This window comes from Tamandua tetradactyla, chromosome 19 (genome assembly GCF_023851605.1).
Source record: "Tamandua tetradactyla isolate mTamTet1 chromosome 19, mTamTet1.pri, whole genome shotgun sequence".
Classification (NCBI taxonomy): Eukaryota; Metazoa; Chordata; class Mammalia; order Pilosa; family Myrmecophagidae; genus Tamandua; species Tamandua tetradactyla.
In genome coordinates, this window is record NC_135345.1 from 4,876,689 (window position 1) to 4,895,664 (window position 18,976).

The 18,976-nt window shown below is 50.8% G+C and overlaps 1 protein-coding gene across 12 annotated transcripts in view; it reads left to right on the forward strand.

The window, feature by feature from the left end:
- Positions 1-15,401: 15,401 nt before the first annotated feature.
- The window catches only part of AFAP1 (actin filament associated protein 1), a 198,263-nt gene continuing 194,688 nt past the window's right edge, over positions 15,402-18,976 (forward strand). For 10 of the 12 annotated variants that reach the window (XM_077136329.1, XM_077136319.1, XM_077136320.1 and 7 more), the window contains exon 1: positions 15,402-15,495. The gene's annotated coding sequence lies outside the window, so the exon portion shown is untranslated. The remainder of the gene's footprint in view (positions 15,496-18,976) is intronic. The other 2 variants (XM_077136330.1, XM_077136321.1) reach the window with 2 other exon arrangements.

Below are 18,976 nucleotides of genomic sequence, written 5' to 3' on the forward strand. Positions count from 1 at the left end.
GCCCAGGAGGCACCGCCCGGCCGCTTTGTTCCTCCTCCTCGTTTGGAGTCTCCTTACCCAGGACGTCCTCTCCCTGGATTGCTCGGCCGGAGCAGGGTGGGGTTAGGCACCTTTGGGGGTAGCCCCCCACCCATGCTGCCCGGGAGGAAAAGGCCGCCGGGGAGGTCTCTGCAGGAATAGGCCCCGTGCCTGCTGTGGCCACCTGCCCCCTTGGCACACGCTGTCCCAGTGTCCTGCCCATCACTGCCCCTACCCCACTGGTGCTTCCCAGGGTCACTGCCCTCTCAGATGACTTTGCACTCAAGTCCCTGGTTGGGGTCTGCTGTGGGGCAAGCCCAGCCCAGGACTCTGGCATCCCCCCAGGCTCCCCTGCCAGGGGGCACCGCCGTGGGACCCCTGCAGCATTCTAGGGCTCCCACCTTCTCGGGATAACTGCGACACCAGGGCAGAGTCATACATACAGCTCTCTAGTGGCCTTGCGGGGAGGGGTGGCGTTGTCATTCCCGCCTCTGAAATGACACGGACCCTTCCCCTGCGTCCCCTCCGGGCTCAGGGTTGCAGGCTGACTCAGACACTGACACCCAGAGAGCTTTCCTCTCTCACTCACAGAAAACCTCTCCTCATCTCATGGCCAGTTCTCCCAGAGTGTTCCCACAGGGAGCACTCTTCCTCCAAGCTGCAGCTCTCTCCTCCCTAAGGCCTAGAGACCCTCTGGAAGGGAGGGGAAAGCCTCGAGTTGGAGGCAGGGCAAATGCACTGCGTCCCCCAGAATCCTGCACCCGCCGACCTGCAGGCTGGGCCCCTCCCTCCGGCTGGCCTGCATTAGCAGCTCCAGGCTGGCTTCTTCTTTTTTTTAAATATTTTTATTGGAAAATCTTCACACACATGCAGTCCACACATGGTGTACAATCACAGGCTCACAATCTCATCACATAGTTCTGTATTCATCACCATGATCATTTTTAGAACATTTGTATCACTCCAGAAAAAGAAATATGAAGAAAAAACCCATCCCATACCCCTAACCCCTCCCTCTCACTGACCACTAGTATTTCCATCTACTCAATTTATTTTACGCCTTATCTCCCTATTATTTATTTACTTTTCTATCCATATTTTTTTACTCATCTATCCATACCCTGAATAAAGAGAGCATCAGACAAAAGGTTTTCACAATCACACAGTCACATTGTAAACGTTATATCTTCATACAATCGTCTTCAAGAATCAAGGCTACTGGAACACAGCTCAACAGTTTCAGGTACTTGCCTCCAGTCACTCCAATGCACTATAAACTAAAAAGGGGTGTCTATACAATGCATAAGAGTAACCTCCAGGTTAACCTCTAGACTCTGTTTGAAATCTCTGAGTCACTGAGACTTTATTTTGTTTTGTTTTCGTCTTTGCCCTTTGGGTCAAGAAGGCTTTCTCAATCCCATGTTGCTGGGTGCCGATTCATCTGGGATTTCTGTCCCATGTCACCTGGGAGATTTACACCCCTGGGAGTCCATGTCCCATGTAAGAGGGAGGGCAGTGAGTTCACCAGCCATGTTGGCTTAGAGAGAGAGACCACATCTGGGCAACAAAAGAGGTTCTCTGGGGATGACTCAGGCATCATTATAAGTAGGCTTAGCCTCTCCTTTGTAAGAATAAGTTTCATATGGGCAAACCCCAAGATCGAGGGTTCAACCTATTGATTGGGTTGTCCCCACTGCTTGCAAGAATATCAGGAATTCTCCAAATCGGGAAGTTGAATATTTCCTCTTCTCTCCCCATTCCCCCAAGGGAACTTTGCAAATATTTCTTTATTCACTGCCCAAATTACTCTGGGATATATTGGGGCATCACATTTTTTAAAATGTGATGGTTCCATGTACTTATGATGTTTAATTAAGCTGTCTACATAAGTTATGTTAGGAAATGCACTAGTCAAAGTGTAAATTTTGTACCAAATAAACATTTTTTCTTAAGTCTCACACATAAGTTGAAATTTTAAAATATTAATTACCATCTATTTTCAGCACCCTGCAGTAATGACCTTCCTTTGTTCTTCCTCATACAAAAACATTTTTTAAATTTGTACATTTAGTCACTAACATTATACACTCTAGGCATTCCTAGATTATATCAGGCTGGCTTCCTGAAGGACCCCTGTCCCCCTGCAAATCTGAGCATGCCTGAATCCAAGTTTGCTTGCCAACTTCTAGTTCTTCCCCTCAGTACTTCTAGATGCCATACCACTCCAGGTGTGCTGGGTACCTGCTCTACTGACCCTAAGCATTGCAGGCCGTCGAGGAAGCTTCCGGAACATCCTATGACACTTTGGAGGTCAGGACGCCCACTCCACCACCTGCTGAGCACAGCTCACCTCTCACCAGCCAAAACGCTGTTTTGTTTTGTTTTGTTTTGTTGTGACTTAGCGGACTTCATTTTGTAGAACAGTTTTGGGTTGATAGAGATTTGATCAGAAAGGGCAGCGTTCTCATGTGCCTGCTCTTCTCGGTGTCCCCGATGATTAGCAGGGTGATTAGTGGGGTGCGTCTGTTACAGCTGAGGAACCAGTGCTGATCGGGTATTTCTATCAAGTCCATGTTTGGTTGAGTTTCACTTTTTGTGTTGTGCAGTTCTGAGGGTCTGACGAATGCATGACGTCCGTCTCCCCCCTGCAGGGTCCTGCAGAATGGTTTCAAGGCCCTAAAAGTGCCCCGGGCACCCCCTGTTCATGCCACCCCTCTCCCATGTCCCTGAGGCCCTGGCCAGCGCCGGTCCTCTTCCATCTGCATAGCTTTGCCTTCCCCGGGATGGCTGGACTCACACCGTGTGGGGCCTCTCCGGACTGGCTCCTTTCACTCAGCTCTGTGCATTCTGGGGTTCCTCCCTGTCTTTTAGTGGCTTGAGAGCACATTTCTTTTTATTGCTGAAGAAATGTCCTCTCCCACTGTAGGAGAGGACCACCAGCGGACCCATCCGCCCACGGAAGGGCTCCGTGGTTGCTGGCCGTCTGGGGCAATGAGGAGTAACGCTGCTGTGGACGCACACTCGTGTGCAGGCTCCGTGCGGACACCAGCTTCCAGCTCACCTGGGTGAACACCTAGCAGTGCGGCTGCTGGAGCGCACGGTAAGACCAGGTGTAGGTTCGTAAGACACTGCCAGATGCTCTTCCAGAGCGGCCACGCGGTGCTGCGCTCCCAGCCCAAATGCTGCATTACTCTTTCTCCGCATTAAAATGTTTGCAGAACCTCCGGGAAGGTAGATGAAGACGTTGTCTTTTAGCTGGACTTTAGGGTGTTTCCCTGGACTCACCTCCGAGGGATGTGTTCTCCTGCAGGCCAAAGATCATGTGACCACACGGGGTGATCTCTGCATTCCTGGGGGGGTGGGGAGCTGTCCCCTCCTTCTGGGGGATGAGGCTGGGGCAAGGCCATCACTACGCGTGTCTGCCTGCTTCAGCCATGGCCAGCTGAGGCCCCGCCCCAGGCACATGGCACTGCTGAGGGCAGCCCCTGCTTCCTTACCCAGAGGCCATCTCCCGGCTCAGCTTCCCTGGACACACCTGGTGGGACCAAAGGTGGCTAACCCACAGGCGGGCCAGCAGCCTACAAGTTGTCTGACATGGAAGCTCAGTCCGGAAGGAGAAATGACGATTGTCTGGCCCAAATCTCTCTCTCTGAAAGCTGACCCGGATGCTCAGGAGGTCGCCCCGGCAGACGGTGGAGGGCAGAAGTAGAAACAGACCATGGCAGACTTAAGTTAAAGACCTACAAATTCCTACCTCTGGGTACTTTCCAGGTTTACTGCCCTAGTCACCCCTGTGTCTGCAGCCCCAAGACCAGTGCCTGGCACAGAGTCAGTGCCCAAAAAAGTTTGCAGAATCTATAAGGGCCCTAGATGGCAGAAGTCGGAGTGACAGAGGCTGCCTCACTCATTTTCAATGAGGCCAAGATTGAGTCATTCCTCGGGAGGAGTCCAGGCCAGAGGGTGGGAAGCCCCGGCTCTGCTGTGCATTAAGCCAGTCTCTCACCTTCCCGAGCTACAGACCTCCAACTGCTCGGCAGGATGGTCTCTCAGGGCTCCAGGCAGAATTGTCCAAATGTCCCCAAGTCATGGCAAGTCCACCTTGGGGTGAAATCACAAATGGCAGTCTTTCAGCCCTGAAAATGAAAAGAGTTTAAAGATGTCCTTTAAGTGTATTTAATTCATTGTTGATAGTCAATCGAGTCATATTTTTTTAAAATATAAAAAGACACATTGGAAAGTCTTTATCACACCCTGGTTCCAACCTCCCCTATGCCCTGCACCCATCCCGTCCCTCCACTCACCTTCCATTCAGCAACACGGAAACGATGGGGACTTTTCAACATCCCGTCCCAGGCACAGTTCTAAATCAAAGTGTGCGTCTCCTTCCTGACTTGTGTGGGAATCCTGACTTTAGTAGCCCCCCAAAAGCCCGGTGCTGGCCTTCAGTGGTCGATCACGTCATGTTGAAGAAGCATCCCTACGCATCCAGTTCTATTTTATTGAATGTGTTTTTAATCAAGAATGGGTATTGACTTTTATCAGATGTCTTTTCAGAATTTTTGGATATGATCATATATTTTCCCCTTAGATCTATTAATATGGTCTCATATATCAATGAATTTTTAAATGTCAAACCATCTTTGCATTCCTGGGATAAACTCTACTTGGTCAGGCCTTATTATTATTTTGATGCGCCACTGAATTCTGTTGCTAATGTTTTATTTAAGAGTTTTACTTCAACACCCATAGATGAGATTGATCTACAGTAAAGTGTCTCTCATGGAAATCTCTATCATCCGTGCACTTTTGGGAAACCACTTAAACAGTACCAAAAAAACTGGGGGAGGAGTAGAAACATGTAATTAAACTGAATATAAACACATAGTTTAAATTAGAAAAGCAAAGCCACTTTCTTTCATTGTTCCTGATGGTGTTTAAGAATGTTTCTGCAGTTACTCAGGGGAGACCTAGTGGGATTAGTGGAAGTTTCATAGAAAATGTAAACAGAACAGTGATGCGCACTCCAAATTAGAATCTGAAAAGAACTGGCATGGAAATGTTGACTTAAAGCAATTACTTTGATGGCAGAAGGCAAAAAAATCCCCATTCACTTGAAATGAGGCATCTAAGAGCTAGTTAAAACTCACCAGTTTCAATCAAGTCTACCCATATTTAAATTCTTAGAAGTCCTCCTCCTCCTCCTCCTCATCAGCAATTAGTTCAGAACATGCTCTGTGCTGCAAATCCATCAGGGTATTTCACAGCATTAAATGACTTACTCCTCATAAGAGCTTGGAAAGGTCGATATGAGATCATCGGCCATTTTACAGATGAGAAAACTGAGGCTCAGAGAAGCTAAATCAATTGCCAGGCATTGTGCAGCTGGTAAGAGGCTGAGCCAGGATTCAAACTGAGGGCTCGTTGGCTCCAAAGCCCATGCTTTTACCTGCTATTTATCATGTTGGAGAAGGACAGGCATACCAGGTGCAGTGCTAGGAGATTTACATGCATAGTCATCTAACTTAACAGGCATGACAATCCCATTTCAGAAACGAGCAGCTGGTGCTCAGAAACATTAGGTAACTTATCTGAACTGGTTTGGCTGGTAAGCGAGGGCCAGGGATCAGAGCCCTGGACCACCAAGCTCTTTGCCCGTCATTCTCCTGTGCCCACTGCCCTTCTTCCCTGCCTCCCCCTCACAAGTGTTGAATTCAGCCAGGTGGGTGGTGCCCTCTACGTGGCCATGGTTTTCAATGAAGAACTTCAAGAGGAAGTTCTTTGTTGGCAAAGGTTTTTGTATGAATCATTTTCTTTTGATTTCCCTCAGTTGAGATATGCAATTTACTTATTGCAGCCAAAACGTATATGCTAAATGAATGAATGAATGGAGGAATGAATGAGTGAAGGATGTGCTGGTTTGAAATGATGTATGTACCCTAGAAGAGCCATGTTTCTAATCCCATTTTGTAAAGGCAGCCATTTCTTCTAATCCCTATTCAATACTGTATGTTTGAAACTGTAATCAGATCATCTCCCTGGAGATGTGATCTGATCAAGAGTGGTTGTTAAGCTGAATTAGGTAGAGGCGTGTCTCCACCCATTTGGGTGGGTCTTGATTAGTTTCTCAAGTTCTATAAAAGAGGAAACATTTGGAGAATAAGAGATTCGGAGAGAGCAGAGAATGCTGCAGCACCTCGAAGCAGGGAGTCCATGAGCCAGCAACCTTTGGAGATGAAGAAGGAAAACGCCTTCCAGGGAGCTTCATGAAACAGGAAGCCAGGAGAGAAAGCTAGCAGATGACGCCGTGTTTGCCATGTGCCCTTCCAGATGAGAGAGGAACCCTGTGTTTGCCATGCGCCTTCTCACTTGAGAGAGGAACCCTGAACTTCATCAGCCTTCTTGAACCAAGGTATCTTTCCCTGGATGGATACCTTTGATTGGACATTTCTATAGACTTGCTTTAATTGGGATATTTTCTTGGCCTTAGAACTATAAAGTAGCAACTCATCAAATTCCCCTTTTTAAAAGCCATTCCATTTCTGGTATATTGCATTCCGGCAGCTAGCACACTAGAACAGAAGGGTTTCATTAAAATGATTGGATTCTCCATAGATGAGAATCACTCATGTCTGTGGTGCAGGAGACCTTAGAGAACATCCAGTCCCACATCTAGTTCCTGCAGGAGGGGAAACTGAGGCCAACGAGAGAAGAGACTCTGCCCAGTCCCAAAGCCCGGAAAGAGAACCAGTGCCATTTCCAGGGCTGGCCGGGGCAGTGTGTGGGAAGCGAAGTGCTGAGTCCCCGCGTAGGGAGAGCAGAGCTGCCGAGATGTTTGGTGTGAGCTGCTGCAGACGGCAGTATCTTCAGGGTGTGGGGCAGGGGCACGGATCCCTGTTTTGTCACTGGTAGGCCACATGGTCAGAAATCCTTGGACGTGCCAACCCTGTGATTTTGAAAATTTACAAAGGTCAAATGCAGCCTGATGGCTTTGATCCACCTGGGTCAATCCACCCGTTGTGCAGACGTGCGTAAAGTTGTGATCAATCCATTGGGCACACTGAGCTATTGAGCAGATGTTTCACCTCCTCTGGCTGACCCAGCTGTGAATCAGGCCCCTCCGCTAGGGCCCCCAATACTGCTCCTGGGGGCCAGCCCTCTACTGAAGGGTTAGGGGTGGCGCCAGGAGAAGGTGGATACTCTGCCACCAGAGGGGACCTAAGACCTGCCTGTCCTCAAAAGGCCCCCAGACCCCAGCTGCGCCAGGGTCCTGCACCAGCTGACCTTCCTCCTGCAGCCCCTTCCCACTCCTTGCCCTGCTGCCACCCCGTCCTCTCCTCCCAGGCCCTCTTGGATCGCCCCCTTCTCGGGTTATTCCCAAGCATAGCTGTTAACCCAGCCTTACACAAAGTGGTCGCACCTGTACGTAGAGTGTTTCCTCCAGCCCCTCGTCCTTCAAGGGGGCTTCCCAGCCCACGCGGTATGGGCTCTTCCCTAGGAGAAGACTTTTGGGGTTTGCTCTCACAGCACCCACCTGGCCCCTGCCACCCCGGCCTCATGAGCTTTAAAAGGTTTCTCGGGCTGCCCCACAGGGACTGGATCGGAGGGGCCAGGACTGGAGACATGGAGACGGATGTGGATGTTTTGGGCTCAGTTCCAGGGAGACGAGCGATGGCCCGGGAGAGGCTGCGGCAGGGAGGCTGGGCAGGAGCACGCAGATTGCAGGAGGAGGGTCTACAGGTCGCTGGGGGTGGAGGTGGGGCCCAGAAGCGCACCCTGCTCTCTGCTATGGGTGCTGGGGAGGTTCCGAAGTCATTGGAAGGGGGGAAACAGCAAGAGCAGCACGTTTGGGGGTGAGTGGAAGCAGATGTGCCCTGTGGGAGCTGGGGGCCCCGCAGGTGGCTGGACCGGCAGGTCTGAGGCTCCGCACAGAGGTGTGGGCAGGGCCAGCAGGGCTGTGGGGGTGGCCAGAGTCACCGCCTGGGGGATACTGTCCAGGACACAGGTCAAGATGGCCAATGGTGAGGCCAGGTCGAGTCGCGTGCGGGTCATCTGTGACCTTGGCAAGGAGGGCTTTGTGCAGTGGGGGAGGCCACGAGGAGCTCACCCCGAATGAGTCTGACCTGGGATGGGGGAGGCGCTCTGAGCAGGGGTTGGAGGGGCGGAAGGCGGAGGCCAGTGATGCGTGGGGTGGGGGTGGGGTGCGTTCTTCTTTTAATGTGAGAGATCTGAGCCAGGGGAGGGACGGAAGGAAGGACAGAGTGAGAAGAGGAAGAAAAACCAGGACGTTTTGAGATCTGAGATGTGCCCGGCACTATTGGAGAAGATCGAAGCCTTTCAACCATGCCATGAGCTGATGTGAGAAAGCTGCTAGGTAGTTATGGGGCGCCTACTGTGTACCAGGCTCTGCTCTGGGGATCTGAGGGTGCAACACTGAACGAGACAGATAAAAACTGAGGACTTGTCTTGTGGCTGGAATGGAGGGAACAGACGGAGAGTACAGGTGCCTGGGTATGATAAATGCTATGGAAAAGCATGAACAGGATAAGGGGTTGAACAAGTGAGGGTGCAGTGTGACACAGGTGGTCAGGGAGGGTGACAACGGAATCAGCCCTGGGGGAGGGGATGTCCCTTCTTCCATGGGGGTAGGGAAGGACGGGGCTGGTTGTAGCCTGGTTTGTGATATACAGATGCTCAAATATGCTCAGGGTCCGGACAGCTCATTTTAACCCTAAATTGTTTGCATTGAAATAACAAATTCAAGCACATATTACGTGCTTAAATCTTATGGGTACCGGGAGATAAGGATGACTCAGGTGTGCTCTGCCTAGGAGAAGCTCACGGTTGCCTGGGAGAGAAGGATCTGGAAACACATCATGACAGGGCAGGATATACAGTTGCAATGACAGAGGACATGCCGTTCAAGCCACAGAGACCACAGAATAGGCAAGGATCCCCTTCTGGGGAGATGAGGTGGCTTCATGGAGGAGGTGACATTCGAGCTGGATCTTGAAGAATGAGTAGGAGTTTGCCAGTTGGGGACTTGAACAGGAAGGAAACTTACATCTTCGAGTCACCTGCTATGTGTTAGGAAGTTACATAGAGCAGGCCATTTAATTCCCAGGAAAAGCCGGCATGGTAGGTTTTATACATATTGCACTGAGGTAGCTGTTGAGGCTCAGAGAAGCCAAGAGATTTGTGCAAAGTCACACAGGTCTGAGGGCTGGTTTTCAGAGAGGACCCTTTACACGCTCAAACGTACTCTTTTTCCATCTTTACCATCTGGTAAAGATGTCAAACCACCATATTTACCAGAGGGACCAGTGTGCAAAGGCACCAAGTGTGCAGGGCATGGCCTGCAGGGGGCATCTGGGAAGTGTTCCTTTTATACTGTGCTATGTGAATGGAGAAGAAAGTACACGTAAATGGGAAGTTCTGCAGGACATGACTGGCTGTTTTATTTTCTTTCATCATTCTAAAGTTGGGATTCCATTTGCTTTTGGCTTCCACTGTTTCTGATGAGATAACTATGATTCTTACTGTTGTTTGTTTCCTAAGAATGCAGCATTTGTTTTCTAAGGCTCATTTTAAGATTTTGTTGATCATTGGTTTTCCGCAGCCGTGGTATTGGCCTCTGACATGGCCGCCCGTGACCCCGGCCTCCTGGTACCCCCACCCTTGCGTTGCTGCCTCCCTGTGAGCGTGGGCTGGGCCCAGTGACCGTGTCGAACCAGTAGAAGATAGCAGGAGTGGAGGGATGTCACTTCCCGTACTAGGTTACCAGGCAAGTGACCCGCTCCCTGGTGGCTTGCTCAGGGCGTGGCTGCCCTCTTGTGAGTTGTGCAAGTTGCTGAGGGTAGCCTATGGGAAGGAACAGCTATGCAGGTGAGTTCGGACACCTCCTGATCCCGGCCAACAGCAAGGACCTTTGGCCAGAGGCCCCCGGTTAAACCGTGCTGGCTTCCTCCCACAGAAACTGGGGGATAATGGGCACTGGTTGCTTTAAGCCACTAAGCTGGAGAATAATTTGTTACACAGCAAGCCCAGTGGGCTTTCCTGCCCTGGGGACCTGACATCGCATCTTAAATCGGGCCCAGAATTGCCCACAGGTGCCCAGTTGCTATAGATGATATTTGCTCCCTCCGGGCTCCAGAATCTAGGACCTGAGTCAGTGTCATGGAAAAGAAGCATACCTTGGCATACACATAGCACATGAGTAATTCTTTTTCCTCAAGAGACTAGCTGCTTGAAAAGTCTGGGAAGAGATCTTGGGACACCAAGCCCACCAGCCAGCCCTTTGTGGGTATCAAACTAGGTCAGGAGTTTCCACAAAAAGGGTTGATCTAGTGCTTGGATCAATAAACCCTGATTTATTTTCCCATATAATTAAATTTCTCTTTATACCAGAAAGACCGTGGCTACAAAGAGGAATGCAGCTTATGTTTGGAGATTTCGAGAGGTCTCCAAATTTTCGTTTTGTATGGGAAAAACTTTCTACTAATTAGAGCTGTCAAACCAGGCCTGGACTGGTTCACTGGGTGGTAGGCAGCCGTTGGTGGACATAAGCCCACGCTGGATGGCCGCTGGTCCGGGACATGTGGGAGGAGTATAAGCATAGCCTCCAGATTGGGCTGAGTTTATTCAATTTTCAATTCAGCAAACATTTGTTGCCCACATACTTCCATTAGGAATTCTGTAAATAAAAGAAAAAGTGACAGTGGCTGAAACAAATAGGGGTTTGTTCTTCTCACAAAACAGTGAATTTGCATGTAGGTGACTGCTGTTCTTGATCCGGTGGCTCAATAGTGCAAAGGTCAGAATCTATCTGATTTTATTGTCTTTCCCTCCTTGTTGCAAGGGGGCTGCTACAGCTCCAGACATCACATATGTGTCCAAGGCAATGATTCCTGCTGCTGAGAAAGAGGCAGTGTTAACTATTTCTGTTCTTTTTTCAAGAAAGCAAAATCTCTCCTAGAAACGAGTGGTCTGCTGGTAAATCTTGAACCATCAGCATTCTCTGGAAGGGGAGGAAGGAGGCAGCCCTGATTTGTAGCAGTTGCCAACTTAAAAAAAAAATTATTGACAAATCTTCATGTACACACAGTCCATACATGGTGTACAATCAGTGGCTCACAGTATCACATAGCAATGTTTTCATCACCATGATAATTTTTTAGAACATTTGCAGCACTCCAGAAAAAGAAACAAAATGAAAAACTCATATATCCCATACCCCTTACCCTTCCCTCTCATTGACCACTAGTATTTCCATTTACTCAATTTATTTCACCCCTTATCCCCCCTATTATTTATTAATTTTTTTTTCTCATCTGTCCATGCTCTGGATAAAAGGAGCATCACACACAAGGTTTTCACAATCACACAATCACATTGTGAAAATTACATCTTTATACAATCGTCTTCAAGAATCAAGGCTACTGAAATGTAGCTCAACAGTTTCAGGTACTTCTCTCCATCCACTCCACTACACCATAAAGTAAAAAGGGGTATCTATATAATGCATAAGAATAACCTCCAGGATAACCTCTCGACTCTGAAGTCTCTCAGCCACTGACACTCTACTTTGTCCCATTTCTCTCTTCCCCCTTCAGTCCGGAAAGTTTTCTCAATCCCATGATGCTGGATCCAGCTCATCCTGGAGTCCTGTCCCACATTTCCAGGGTGATTTATACCCTTTGGAGGTGGGCAGTGAGTTCACCTGCTGAGTTATAGTTGTCAACTTTTGTGGTATGAATTCTCCCACCCACATGTCTTATTTCAAGCTACCAACATAAAGTAAAAAGGGATATCGCTGAGTGCATTGTGAGGAAGAGATGCAGTAGCACACTGTTATATGGAATTTCTACCATGAAGGAATAATAGGGGTAAATATCCTTAAGAGCGTACATAACAGTAAGCTGTAGTAAAATAACTAGGAAACAATGAATTTTGAGTATGTATTACCTATGTTTTTAATATAATATGTTTAATTAAAGGTTTCTATAATTTTTAAGTAGTGACCAGGTTTGAAACTAACTTGCAAAATTCCTGAACAAGTAACAATCAGCTCTCATGATGGAGTCCAAACTGACTCCAGCAACCCCCTGTCAAAACCCTTCTGCCAACTTCCGTTTATGTGGCAGTGTCACATGGCAGCCCCTCGCTGTCAGGGGCTCTGGGAATGCAAGAAACGATTCCAGTCTCTAAAGTGAAAAATGTCCAGGGAGAAGGGAGCTGGGAAGGCCAGTCGGGCCAGCCACCCAGAGGATCTACTATTGACCAGGTGTCTTAGAACAAAACTGTGCCAAGTCTTTGGAGCAGGGTAATAAGCAAAAGAGCTCCCCATTGCTGCTCTCCTGGGCGCCCGTGCTGGTGGTGAGAGACGGGTGCTAAACCAACCAGTTTAATCATGATGGAATGCCAGAAAGAAGGGCAGGGCTCCTTGACCTGTCTAGCGAGCAGGTGACCTTGTCTTAGCATTTACTGTTCCATGACAAATCACCACAAATGTCGCAGCTTGAAGCGGCACACATGTTTGTCATCTTGCGGTCTCTGTGGGTTCAGAGCTCAGCACATCCTAGCTGGGTCCTCTGCCTAGGGTCCTGTTCTAGTTTGCTCGCTGCCGGAATGCAATTCACCAGAAGCGGAATGGCTTTTAAAAAGGGGAATGTAATAAGTTGCTAGTTTATAGTTCTAAGGCCGAGAAAATGTCCCAATTATAGCAAGTCTGTAGAAATGTCCAATCTAAGGCATCCAGGGAAAGAGACCTTGGTTCAAGAAGGCCGATGATGTTCAGGGTTTCTCTCTCATTCTGGAAAGGCACATGGTGAACACAGTCACAGTTTCTCTCTCAGCTGGAAGGGCACATGGCGAACACGGTGTCATCTGCTCGCTTTCTCTCCTGGCTTCCTGTTTCATGAAGCTCCCCGGGAGGCATTTTCCTTCTTCATCTCCAAAGGTTGCTGGCTTATGGGCTCTTATAGCTTCTCGTGGCCATGTCGTTCTTCTCTGCTCTTTCTGAATCTCCTTCATTCTCCAAAATGTTTCCTCTTTTATAGGACTCCAGAAACTTATCAAAACGTACCCAAATGGGTGGAGACATGTCATCACCTAATGCAGCTTAACAACCACTCTTGATTAAATCACATCTCCGAGGAGATGATCTGATTACAGTTTCAAACATACAGTATTGAATAGGGATTATTCTGCCTTTATGAAATGGGATTTAGATTAAAACATGGCTTTTCTAGGGGACATACATCCTTTCAAACCAGCACAGGTCCCACCAGCTTCCCTTAGGGTGTTGCCTGGGCTGAATCCTCATCTGGAGGTTTGACTAGGGAAGAATCCGCTTCCAAGCTCATTCAGGCCATTTGCAGAATTCGTGTGCCTGAGCCCGCATGACTGAGGGGCCGCCCTTTGCTGGCTGTTGCTGTGGGCTGCCCTGGCTCTAGAGACCACCCACAGTTCCTCAGCAGCTGAGCTTCTCCACGGCCTCTCCCAGCATGGCAGCTTCTGTCTCAAAGCAGGCGATCAGAACCTCTCTCTCTAGCATGCACGGGTGGAGCCTTATACCAGGCCATGCGATCACAGGAGTGGCATCGCGTCCCCTCTGCCATGTTCAGTGCCTTAGAAGCAAGTCTCAGGTTCTGCCCACACCAAGGGAGTGGGGGCAGGACTATCCAGGGCAGGCATCATTGGCAGCCAATTTCGGTGTGTCTGTCACAGTTATCCTCAGAACCTTCCTGGGACAATGTGAGGGGTGAAGGGTCAGTGGGAGCAGGACAGGGGGCAGACAGTATGCAAAGGGCTGACGCCTGGAATGGTCCTTTGCAGTCATCTCGCTGCCTGCGATTTGCTCTTCGGATCCCACTGCATCCCTAAGCCACCTGGGGCCCTGGCTGGGGTCTCAAGACCCTGGGGGAACTTGTTCAGCAAATCAGATGAAAAGCCAGGCTTCCAGCCATGTGTGTGAGTGTGTGCAGGGAGATGGGGTTGGGGTCTGCCTCAGGCATCAATATTTCATCCTGTCATCCATCTGTTCCACTAGTTTTCCCTGAGTTCCCACAGGGTGTCTGCCCTGGGCTCAGGAATGATTGAATGTCAGCCCCCAGCCCTGTGGGAGAGTCTCACCCTTTACAGAGGTGGTAAGGGCCACTCCTGCTTCAACTGGATAGCACCGAGTTTAGAGGAAAGCAGAGGATTGCTCCAGTTGGTGAGGGACAGAAAGGGCTCAAGGGTGGTTGTAGATTTTAGCCCCAGCAGCTGTGTGTGGGGAGGGCCATTGGACACAGGGGAGGACGCGCCAGCAGGTTGAGGGGCCCAGTAGAGCCCTTTGCTTTGGCAGGTTGAGGGGCCCAGTAGAGCCCTTTGCTTTGGCCGCGAGGACTGTGAGATGTCTCTGGGCCTCCAGCTGGGGTGCGGGGGAGGCTGGGGCTGGGGCCTCCCATCTAACCGTCATCAGCAAATGTGGGTGGCTTTCGAAGTCTGGGAGAGGATGAGATTTCCTGTTAAAAGAGTGCGCATGGCGAGCAGAAGGATGGCGGCCCAGCCCCGGGCCCCCCCTGCCATGAAGACTTTGGGCACAGAAGGCTGCAGCGTCCTGGATACGGCCGACGAGCAGCCAGGGATCAAAATCCAGGAGTCAGGGGTCCATGGCGCCGGCAGGTCAAATGAGACAATCACCAAAGACTGCTGGCGTGGATAACGGGTGTGGGGGCGGTGCGAGGAGGGCGCTGCAAAAAGATAACAGTGAAGTAACTAGCCCCCGGCTCCTTCAGGGAGGCCCAGATTGTGGGGGCTGTTTCTGGACGCGCCCCAGTTTTGCAGCTGCTGCATTCCCAGCGCAGAGAAAACGATGGTTGAATGAATAACAAAGAACGCTCGACTGTGACTGTAACCTCGGGCGGTGGGTCACCTCGCTCATTGGGCCTCAGTTTCCCTCTCTCTAGCTCTCAGCCGTACGGTACTGAGTTGAGGGTTTGCGATGGGCACCGCCTGCTGATCGGACTCCAAAGGGACACCGGGGTCTGCGCTCCCGGAGCAGCGCGCTCGGAGCAACCCAGAGTGGGGGCCTAACCGCCTCCGCCCCCGCCCTCGCCCCTACCCCCACCCCCGCTCGGCGCGCCCCCGCCCGGCCCCGCCCAGCCTCCCTTTGTCTCTCCCTGCCCCGCCCCCTCCGCGGGGCTCCCTGCCCATTGGTCGGGGGGCGGGCCCCGGGCGCCGGCCGGCCGGGGGCGGGGCGGAGCGAGCGCGCCTGCGCGGTCCCGTCGCGGCCGCAGCCTGGCGCCGGCTGAGCTCAGCTGGGCGAGCCGATCCCCGGCGGCCGCGAGCGCGGGCCCGGCCGAGGCGGCGGAGCGGCGGAGCGGCGGAGCAGCGGCCCCGCCCCGGGCTCCATTGTTGCGGCGGCTGCTCGTCGCGGCCCCACTCGGCCCCGGCGCAGCGGGCGAGGAGCGAGAAGTGCCCAGGCGGCGGCCGGAGGTGAGGCGGGCGGCCGGGCGGGCCGAGGGGCGCGGGGCGGGGGTCTGTCCCCGGAGGCGGCCGCCGCCCTGAGAGCCGGCGGGCCGGGGTCGGGGTCGGGGACTGGGCGGCCCGGCGCGGCCGACCGGGCATTGTCCCGCCTCGGTTCAGGCCGAGGGGGCTCTGCGCCAGCCGTGGACTGCGTGGCCCCGCGCGCGCGCGTGGGGGTCCCGGTCACGTTGCGACCGGAGGGGCTGCCTCGGGCCGCGCAGCCCGCCCTATCCGTGGTGTGGTTGGGTGTCTGTGCCCCTGTCACCAAGGGCGACCCCCTGAACCCGCGCGCGTGGGGATCTGTCGCGGGCCCCCCCATCCTCGTGGCGTGACTGGCTCACTATGTGCCTGTCACCAAAGGTGACCCGGCGTGGACCCGCGCGCGTGGGGCTCCGGGGCAGGCGGCGAGTGGGAGGCTGTGCCTTGGAAGTCCCCTCCCCGGGGTTCTCCGTGTGCCTGCCGTCAAGGGGGACTACGTGGGCCCGCGCCTAAGGGGCCCGGCCACCCTGCCAGTGGGGTCTCTGCCCCGTCCCCTCTCCCTTCGGTGGCGTGCAGGGTGCGATCTCCGTCTCGCCCGTGTGCGGCGGCCCCTTTGTGTGCGTGTTGGGGGGTCTGTCTGTAGTTGGGGGCGCCGAACCGTGCCCGGTGGGGCCGTGGCGGGTCTCGGCGCGTCGGGGTGGAGCGGGCTGTGCGCAGGGCGCAGTTGGCCCGGGGTGGACACGGGCGGGCTCTTTTATTTATTGTGTTATTTGCCAGATGAGCAGAAGCTCGGGAGCGGGGGCTTTCCGGGGGCCGCGGGCGGCGGGGAGGGCCGCGGTGGACGCCCCCGGGGACGCGCGGGCTGTCACTGCGCCCACCGCTCCGTGGTGGCGGTCGCCGCGTTTCCTGCGTCCCCGGAGCCGCCTCTGGCTGGAGCGACAGAGCCCTCTGCCTGGCGCTTCTTGAGTTCTTCCGTTAGGATTGAGAAGAAAAAAAAAAATCTGGAAACCCAGATTGAATTTTGCAGTTTTCTGCGCTTGTCTCCCAAGAATTTGGCGGGCTGGAAAATAACGTTAGAAGCCGGTGAATCCACACCCACGAATTAGGCAAAGGCAGTTGCAGTTAGAGGTCAGATTTATGAAGGAATTGCAGGGCGGGGTTGGACAGGGGAGCTGTCTCATTTCAGCTGGACAGGAAGACCTGATGCCCCCTTCAGGGTCCTGCATTTCTCAGCCACTAAATAATGAGGGATCATTCTTTTAGTTATCCTTTCATCAAACTGAAGCACCCACCCATTCTATGCCAGGGATTATTTTATTCCCCAAGGAATGCAAAGTCAAACAAGACAGACTTTCCCTTTTAAGAATCCCTTTTAAGAGTTGCTAGGGCCCAGGAGTTGGGACTGAGCAAGGGATCCAGGAACTTTGTAGCTGCCTTGAAATTCTTTCTGGACAGGATGATGTAGAAATAACAGGAATACAAGACAGAAGTGTGGCAATACCTGCCCACTGTCATAAAATCCAGACTCAGCATACCCGCGGGCTTTTCAGATTTGGCCCTTCTGTCTTCTCTCCCCATCCCCTGCCCATCCCACATCCCGCCTCCACCCCCAGCTCTCCTTTGGTCACCTTCTGCTTTGCCTTTCTTATTTGTGGTCTCCAAGTGGGTTTGGGCAGTAAGTGGTGAACTGATAGCGGTGGCATGGACTGCAGGAGAGCAAGAAAGAGGTACATGTAATGAGAGATCTTTTTCCACGTATTTTGTGTTATTTAAAATCTGCAGTTTTTTTTTTTAACTCGCCAAGGGGTTTTTAGATTAATATTTGCTCTTAGTTCCCAATGTTTGCTGTATGGTGTAGAATACTTGGTTAGAATTTATTGGGTCTAATTCCGGTTCTGGAATTAATTTACTGTATGTTCCTGGGAAGCCACCACTTCTGGGCCTCAGTTTCCTCACCTGTGAGGAGGATACCTAACCCAGGTCATTTTTAAGAGCCTTTTCAACCATTTACCTTTAGTTCTATCACCCAGATATAGCAGAGAGTAGTTCTGTTAGCAGCAGTGGCAGAAAATTGTACATCTTTGAAAATGTGGATGCAACAGTGGAAAGTCTTTTAGTTTTTCTTTTTCCCTTTCTTTTGAAAAGCGTTTACCTCTGACTTTCTGTCAGGTATCTATGATGGAACCTGGAGAACGTTTTTGGAATTTTCTTGCTTGTTCTTCATAATTAGGTTTACTGGCAACATCTTCAAATGGGTGTCAAATGGGTGTGATTTTTTTTCTGAATGAGGCTGTTGGATGCAGATTTTTTGTCTGGAGCGTTTGTTGATGTTTTATGTGTCATATGATGTTTGCCAAGTGCAGGCTTCTGTATGTCCTAATCTCTACCAGAAATTTAAGTTTTGGGAGTCGGAAATCAATGGAATTCTGGGAGTGCCTTGAGGAGGTGTGCTAAGCTTTGTAAGATGGGCATATTTCTGACACGCATAGTTTAAAATGACTACTTAGCAAAAGGTTACTTCATATGTTAGATATCTTTAATGGCGCTCCAAGTTCAAGGATTTAGTAATAATCCTTTAAAATATTAAGCCTCTTTCCGGTTTCTTTGTTTGGTAAGGTGGGAATTTGGTGAGCGACCTGTCTCTGTGAAAAGGATACACACCTTTCTCTGCTATTCTTATTTGGATGATTACAGGGATTAAATTTAGGTGAAGTCGGCCCTCAGGATGGCTATTTGGTGGAGAAGTGATGCTACTGAATTACCCTTTTTATGTAACTCAGTAAGATTTTTGTCTTTCTTTTGATTTGCAGTCTTTCCTTAATTAAAAAGAATTACTTTGTTACATGCTCCCTGTGAAGCCCTGGATTTCCCCAGGTGGCTTGTTTTGTTCGGAAATCTTATTGTAGGAGGGGTCTTCAAAAACCCAACTGGTTTTCTTTCATAATTGCCTTAGATGTATTATTGCTTTCCCTGAATCCTGACTTCTTAATGCTTGTTCTTTGTTGAGAGAGCATTATTTCATGTGTAACAGGTTTGATTTTTATATGGATTAAATGGAAAAGAGCTGTCTCGTGGAAGGGGATTCCTGGCGATAGAGAAGAGAGGTTTTGAATTTATTTCTGAGTTGCCCTGTGTTGTTCTTTACCGAAAGAGGGCAAATCTTGGAGTTAAACAGGACCTAGCCAGAGCGCTTAATTCACTCTCTCCATGAGGAACCCCTTGGGTTTGGCTCATTAGTTCGGTGTTTGGGAGATTTCTTGTGGCTGCTAAGAGCCTAGTGCTTTTGAGAACTTGTGCTCCAGCTCCCCTTTCAGAGATTGCTTCTCAAAACTATCGTATTTCCTTTAAGTATTATGTGCCTGAAAGTTCAGGCAACTTTGTCTCCCAAGTGTTTTTTCCTTCTTTCCCCCAGTTCTAACCTTCTTGTATAGGTGTTCATTATTACAAGCTACCTCAAAAAACCTTTTTGGGT